Genomic DNA, 7,869 nt, shown 5'->3' with positions numbered 1-7,869 from the left:
GCATTTTCTCAGCTCATCTGGGGCAACGCTTTCGTCGAAGATGGTTTCATGCTCCTCAACCACAAGCCGAAGACTAAGGCAGATGAGGATTAGCAATCTCATGCCACAATCCAAGCTGAACCCCCACTCAGACTTCACACGCTTCTCCAGTATAATTCACACCCTCAAGAGTTCAGGGAGGAACTAATAAAAGTTAAGACTTTTCCAAACACTCAGTGCTAGGCAAGTCAAGAGCTCCCACACTAAGGAAGGAAATCGTAACTTGCAACACTAAGACAATTAAAAAACAAACTTTGGTCCACAATTTGCAGAAAAGTCCTGAAAAAAAGTACAAGATTCTTGTTATTTTGCATCTGAACAGGTTGCAGGTTAGAGGGAAATGTAAGGCAACATCGGATTACACAAAATAGAAGGCAGAATGGCCTGGGAAAGAGTTATAAACCAGGAAGGAAAAAAAAAAAATGCTTGTATCGTTGGGAAAAAACAATCTGCTGCATTCTACTTTTAATAAATTCCCTTCCTATAACTTAAAAGATCTGGGCTTATAGGTTAAAAAGGTAAAAACTTTAGCCTGGGTCCTTTTACTTAAATTCATCAGCCATTTGTGCTTGTTCTCTCAAACACTTTGCTTTAAAAAAATCTGCTTTCCTTAACATGTTTTATTGGTTTTGTTACATTACTCCTCCTCAGTCATGACCTCAAGGTCAAGGCTGAACCCAAGAGGTTTTAAGTCAAGTCCATTTTGTCTCACACCCTCCAAAGCTTTAAATGGGGGACTTCGAGAAGGACACACGCAGGTGATGATTCTCATCCAGCTCATGATTATGGAGGTCAATGAGGGACTGAATGGCTTCTTCCACAGAGCCCATCTGCATCAGAGCCATTTTATGGTCCTTCCTGACAAGACAGAAGTTTAAGTCACAATCAGTATGACCACATGCAGAGGTTGCCTAACTCGATGCAAGTTTTCGTATCTAGCACTCAACAAGGCCAGCAAAAAATCCGGAGCCCCGGAGCAGACCCCCTCCCAGGACTTGTTACGCGTGTGACCGAATAAACCCTGGCCGGCTCCTTTGCCCTCACGGCTGCGTTTGTGCTCCCTTTGCAGCGGCCAAGGGGCTGTGACAGATCCAGGTGTTGCGGTTTAACCCGGTCGGCAGCCAAACACTGCACAGCTCTGTGCTCCCTCCCTGCGGGAGAGAATTGGGGGAAAAAAAAGTAAAATTCCTGGGTTGAGATAAAGACAGTGTAAGAGGACAGAAAAGGAAGGGGAAATAATAGTAATAATAATAACGAATGTACAAACCAAGTGGCGCATAGTGCAATCGCTCCCCACCCACTGACCCCTGCCTAGCCAGCTCCAGAGCAGCGGTTCTCCATCCCCCCCCCCCCCCCCCCCCCCCAGTTTCTGCACCGACCCTGGTGTCATTTGGGCTGGAATGTCCCTTCGGGCGGGTTGGGTCTGTCCCGGCTGTGCCCCCTCCCAGCTTCTCTGCCGCTGGCAGAGCAAGGGAAGGTGATACATGCCTTGAGGGGTGCACGCACTGCTGAGCAACAACTCCACCAGCAGCGTGTCAGCAACCCCGTTCTCATGCTCAATGCGAAACCCAGCGCCGTGCCAGCTCCGGGGCAAAACAATTAACTGTCCCAGCCGAAAGCAGGGCCCTGGGGTGGGGGGTGATGTGCTGCGGGCTCAGGCGATGGCCCCCTGTTCCTGCGGGGCTCCAGCTGTGGGCGGGGCTGGAGCCGCCCCGGGGGTGGGCTGATGGACCCCTATAAAGGGGGGGCTGCCGGGGGAGGGGCTGGTGCTGCCCTGCCCTGGGGGCTGTGGAGGGGCTGGGGGGAGCACAGGGAGGAGCGGAGCGGTGTCGCTGGGCTGTGGCTGCAGGGAGAGAGAAGGTGAGCGGGGGCCGGGCGATGGGGCGGAGGGGCGGCGGGGCCTGCGGGGGGGGCAGGCGGGGGTGCGGGGCTGCAGCGCCGTGCCGTATCGTGCCGTGCCGTGCCGTGTCGGAGGTAGCGGCGAGGGGAGCCGGACGTGGGGGGGGCTGCGGCGAGGGCTCGGCGGGGCTCCCGGGGGGGCCGGTGGCGTCCCTGCAAGGGAGAAAGCGGGGCCGGCTTTGCTGGGGGAGGGCCGGGAGCAGCGGGGATGGGGTGGGAGTGAGCCCCTTCGCTGGGTGCAGGGGGGGCTGTTCGCGACCCCCGCGCCGGGCTCGGGCAAAAACCGGGGCCTTTTTGCCGACTTTGTGTGGTGAAACTGATACTGTAATTCGCGGATACTGTTCTTCAAAGTCCGAACCTCTCCGTAGGAGGAAACGGAGTATTTGGAAAGTTCCCGAAATAAAACTCAATAGCAACCAAGTTCCTATGAAGCAGGCATCCTTTATTGCAGCACTGGGGATCGTTCCACCGCGAGTGCTCCAACGACTGGGCAAACTTCTAAAGATTGTATAGGATTTCCGAGAATTCATCTACATAAACAGGAGACTCATTAACATACGCAAATGTCCAATCCGCATGCATAGTCGTCCTCTTTGGTGGTCTTCGGGGGTCCTCTGGTGGTCTCCGATAGTCTTCTTCACTTGTCCGCTAGTTGAACTTTGGGCCTCCTTTGTCCATATATGGTCACTGAATGAACTCATCAGTCCTTTGGCCTTGGAATGCCACGAAACCGGTTCCTTGAGTGCTTATATCAGCACGGGGGTCCTGACTGTTACCAGTGTTTTACACAGGAAGCCTAAGGAGCTTGCTCAGGGTCTGTTTTCAATCATGCTGGGCAAGGAGTCACATTCTTCGAAATACGTGTCTCGGCAGATCACTAAAACTGAGTCAGGTGTTGTCAGAGGTTTAGCCCTTTCACAGGGGGGGACGGGCGGGACTATGTTGTTACAGGAGAAGTGAAACACACAAACTTAAATAGTGCCTCTGAAAATGTTCAGTTTCCTAGAAATAACTTTTGAGTAAATGGAGATATATTTTTAAAGAGACTAAAATGTTTTGAGGTTATACCTAGTACAGATCTGCTGGGGCTTGTTTCTGAAGCTAAGGAAGTTCTGCTTCCTTTCTGAAACCTTTGATATTCAAGAGTGGGTGTTTTATTGCTCCCCTGAGATAAGTTCTTTGGAAGGACTGGGGGAGGGGGTAGGGGGGGAAGAAAACCATGACAACCTTTTTAGTGTTGCATATTCATTATCTGACCACGAAGTAGCTTGGAGTGAGGAATCCCTCTGGCAGTATCGCATAGTTATTCTTGTTCATTACCCTTTATTTGAAATGAGAATATTTTGGGGGGAGAAATATTTAATGATTGTGTTTTAGGTTGTTTCTTAAGTTGATTTTTCAGCTGATGAGAAAGCACAAAGGATGGTGAAGGCTCTACATCTTCATGAAAGGAAACTCAGTCAGCATTTATCTGATCAGGAAGGGCTTGTGATATGTTATTAGAAATAAGAATTTATTTTTATTTTTATTTATTTATTTTTTCTTCCCCCCAGGTGATTCATGGCAGGGGACATGGAAGGGTTTAGCTCCTCCATCCATGACGCCAGTGTCTCTGCTGGATTGAGAGCGCTGTATGAGGAGGGATTGCTTCTTGATGTCACACTTGTCATTGAAGACCGCCAATTTCAGGCCCATAAAGCACTGCTTGCCACCCAGAGTGATTACTTCAGGATTATGTTCACAGCTGACATGTGAGAACGAGATCAGGACAAAATCCATTTGAAAGGTCTGACAGCTACAGGCTTCAGTCATGTCCTCCAATTCATGTACTATGGAACTATTGAACTGAGTATGAACACTGTTTGTGAAATCCTTCAGGCTGCCATGTATGTCCAGCTTCTAGAGGTGGTAAAATTTTGCTGCTCTTTTCTCTTAGCCAAAATCTGTGTAGAAAACTGTGCAGAAATTATGAGACTTCTGGACGATTTTGGTGTAAACATTGAAGGAGTTGAGGAAAAACTGGACTCCTTTCTGCTAGAGAATTTTGTGCCACTCCTGTCCAGAGCTGACTTCCTTTCCTATCTGAGCTTTGAGAAGCTCCTGTCTGTCTTGGATAATGATCGTCTGAGCAGGTTTCCCGAGATAGAGCTGTATGAAGCTGTCCAGGGCTGGCTGCGCCATGACAGAAGACGCTGGAGGCATACGGACACCATCGTGCAGAACATCAGGTTTTGTTTGATGACACCATCCAGTGTTCTTGAGAAGGTTGGTGCATTTGAAAAGCACTAGACAGGATTCATCATTTAGCTAGGGCAGCATGCCATTAAATAGGGAAGATTCCCAAACCTATTAGGAGGAACAAAAAGGACTGTCGTGGTTTAGCCCCAGCCAGCAACTAAGCACCACGCAGCCGCTCGCTCACTGCCCCTGCCCCGGTGGGGTGGGGGAGAGAATTGGAGGAGTGAGAGTGAGAAACACTCCTGGGTTGAGATAAGAACAGTTTAGTAATTGAAATAAAATAGTAATGATAATAGTAACAATATAATAATAATAATATCCAATGCAAGAGATGCCCAATGCAATTGCTCACCACCTGCTGACCAATACCCAGACAGTTCCTGAGCAGCGATCACTGCTCCCTGGCCAACCCCCCCCAGTTTCTATACTGCCCATGATGTCACATGGTATGGAATAGCCCTTGGGCAGTTTGCATCAACTATTCTGGCTGTGGCCCCTCCCAGTTTCTTGTGCACCTGGCAGAGCATGGGAAGCTGAAAAGTCCTTGACTAGCATAAGCAGTACTTAACACCCTGATGTTTTAGTTGTTGCTATCAGTGTTCTCATTCTAAATGCAAACCACAGCACTCTGCCTGCTACTAGGAAGAAAATTAACTCTATCCCAGCCGAAAGCAGGACAGTATCCACCCCTTATTCTATACCATTTACGTTATGCACAGGGCCTCCCCTTTCCAATGTGTTCTAATTAATCACTGCCACTTTCCCTATCTCGATATATACACACAGATATCATTCCCTTTGTCTATGGGCCATCCCTCTAAAATGTCCATGGACTTCATTTACTCTGTGACTTTGGGTTCCATCTGTCATCACAGTCTTTCAGAGCCGGAGAGGTGGTGTGCAGTGTTGGATTGCTGCATGCTGAAGTCAGTTCTCATTCCAACATGGTTTCATCAAAGTTCATTTTCATTAGGCTGGGCAATTCTTACTGTAACACCATTGATGTGGCATATAGCAACCATAACATAGAGTATTATATACTTAACATTAGCATACTCTATTATTATATTAACATTATACTATATTAACATACAGTTAAGAGAGAACATGCAGCATTATATCACAATTAACATCATACAATTCAGTTCATTGGTTATTTTCACCCAAAATCAAATTCCCTTGAGGTACGCATTGGACTTCCCCATCCTTTCGCATCACCCACCAAGTGCACCCAGGTCCTTGAGCAAAAGCAATTCCACGAATGGGTCTGCCTTTGCCAGAAGGGGAGGTCACCCAGACTGTTTTCCCCAGCATATTTTTTATGTGCACTACAGGAACTTTATCTCCTTCTACAGTATGTAGAAGTTTTGACTGGGCAGGGCCAGCTCGATTGGCAGATCCCCTGGTGTTGACTAACCAGGTGGCTTTTGCCAAATGATGAGGAATAGCCCTTGGAGCAGTTTGCATCAACTATTCTGGCTGTGCCCCCTCCCAGTTTCTTGTGCACCTGGCAGAGCATGGGAAGCTGAAAAGTCCCTGATTAGCATAAGCAGTACTGAGCAACAACTAAAACATCAGGGTGTTATCAGCATTCTTCTCATTCTAAATGCAAACCACAGCACTCTGCCTGCTACTAGGAAGAAAATTAACTCTATCCAAGCCGAAACCAGGACATAGGGTAAGACTCATCTGAAAGAGCCTGCTTCAAGCTCTTTGAGTTTTTTGGGATACAAGTTCAAGCATCAAGCTGTCTTCAGTTAAGTTTCTGTAAGTGCATGTGAAAAGTATATGTTGGTCTTCAGCATTATATTTAGGTATAAGTTCTGGAGCTGCTTTTGGTATCAGCGGTATAAATGCTGCATACAGTGCTTCTCATGTTTTATCTTGATAGCTACCAAATGGCCAGATAGGTACAATTTAAGGAGAGAAGTAATTTTCCTTTCTCTGATTTTGGGAAATGTTCATGTTGGAAGCAGCAGCGTGCTGTATTCTGTAGTAAACTCTGGAAATCTCAAACTGACAACCAAGATCTATTGGTCTTGATGGGGATTCCATTGAAAAAGTCAATTCTCAATTTTTCTGCATCTGTAGTTCATATGAAGTTCTGTGCTGTGGTCACTGAGGCAGCTTGATACTCAGCCACCAATGATCAAAGTAGAAAGCTGGTAAATGAGGAATGTCATGTGGTGACAGGGGTGGTGTTCCCAGGGACAAGCGAATGATAGACAGACGGTGAATAAAACACTCTTAAGAGGAGTAAAGGGCTTGGGACCACAATGGTTTTAACAGCAACTGAAGGTGTTGTAGATGTTTTTTTCTCCAGCTAGAGGAGGAGGATGTTTGACTCCTAAAGATAAATGGTTGCAAGTGCAAGTCTGTGCTTCCCGTTTGTACTTCATTGTAATCTTAATGCTTTGTGGTACAACTGCTGACCATCATAGCCTATACTGAGATTCTTACAGCTTAGTCTTGTCAGTGATCAGGCAGGCAGTGGAATCGGAGCGAAAATGTAGAATGGGAAATATCCTTTACGTTATTGGGGGATTTAAGACTTAGGTTTTAATCTTGACAGTTAAATCAACTTAAACTCTGACATGGAAATAGCTTGTAGATTTACACTGTGCTCCAGTACAAATGTAAACACATGTTTATTCTTGGACTACTGAAAGCAATAGTTACGCTTCGTAGCAGCTCAAAAGATTAAATGTGATGTGGTGCTCTGAAATTTCTTGTTCTAAAAAGGGTGGTAAATGGCAAACTGGAGTAAGAAGTGTGAATGGAGGCTCTGCTCTTGATGTCTGTTGCTTGTTTAGACTTCCTAACGTTTGCAATTTGGCTAAAAGAGGCAGTTTTTGCAAATAGGGTCATGGTGATTTGCAGAAGTTGCCTCCCCTCGGTTAAAAGCTGCCATCTCAAGTGTGGAGTCAGAAGAAGAAAACACGTATCCATAACTCAGCCGGCCTCAGTGCAAAGTCCAAGAGCTTAACTAGTGTTTAGGACCTGCTGTTTATTTAGACGCTTATGTGCTAGGCGTTGGATTTTAATGTAAGGAGTAGTATTTTGAGTTGCTCTTATGTGTTCTGAAATGCCTAACAATGAGCAGTTGCACAGTTTTAGAAAAGTCCAGTGTATGCCTGCAATGTCAGTGATGGTTCTCAAAAAATGTCTTGGAGGCTCCAGTTTGTTTTCTTTCTTTCTTTTTTTTAAGGATCACATAATTACCAGATAGCTTACATTGAAAAACAGCATAGTCTGATTTTCTAATCAGGCTCAAAATATACAGCTTTTACTGTGCTATATCACAGTATTTAGTATAATGAGTATCTAAAAACACCGTAAAAGACCTCATACGTCATACATCATACGTCGGGGCATAGGCAGCACAGGTGAGACTGCAGCCCCAGTCTCTGTGGTGCCATGGAAGCGGCGGCAGTGGAGGCCGAGGGCCGGCCCCAGCTTTGGGGGCTGGCCCCTTTGGCGTGGGAGAAATCCCCGGACGTTCGCAAGCCCCGTGCCGGGTTCGGGCAAAAAACGCCGCCGAGCGTGCCTCATACGTCGGGGCATAGGCAGCACAGGTGAGACCGCAGCCCCAGTCTCCGTGGTGCAGTGGAAGCGGCGGCAGTGGAGGCCGAGGGCTGGCCACAGCTTTGGGGGCTGGCCCCTTTGGCGTGGGAGAAATGCCCGGACGTTCGC

The 7,869-nt window shown here is 47.2% G+C and overlaps 1 pseudogene; it reads left to right on the top strand.

Annotated features, from left to right (window-relative positions):
- The first annotated feature begins 3,498 nt into the window (after positions 1-3,498).
- LOC142596193 (kelch-like protein 15 pseudogene) lies at positions 3,499-4,249 on the top strand (annotated as a pseudogene).
- Positions 4,250-7,869: the final 3,620 nt, after the last annotated feature.

Source organism: Pelecanus crispus, chromosome 28, assembly GCF_030463565.1.
Source record: "Pelecanus crispus isolate bPelCri1 chromosome 28, bPelCri1.pri, whole genome shotgun sequence".
NCBI lineage: Eukaryota > Metazoa > Chordata > Aves > Pelecaniformes > Pelecanidae > Pelecanus > Pelecanus crispus.
Note: the sequence above shows the minus strand (reverse complement) of the source record. Positions and strands in the feature narration are given on the sequence as shown.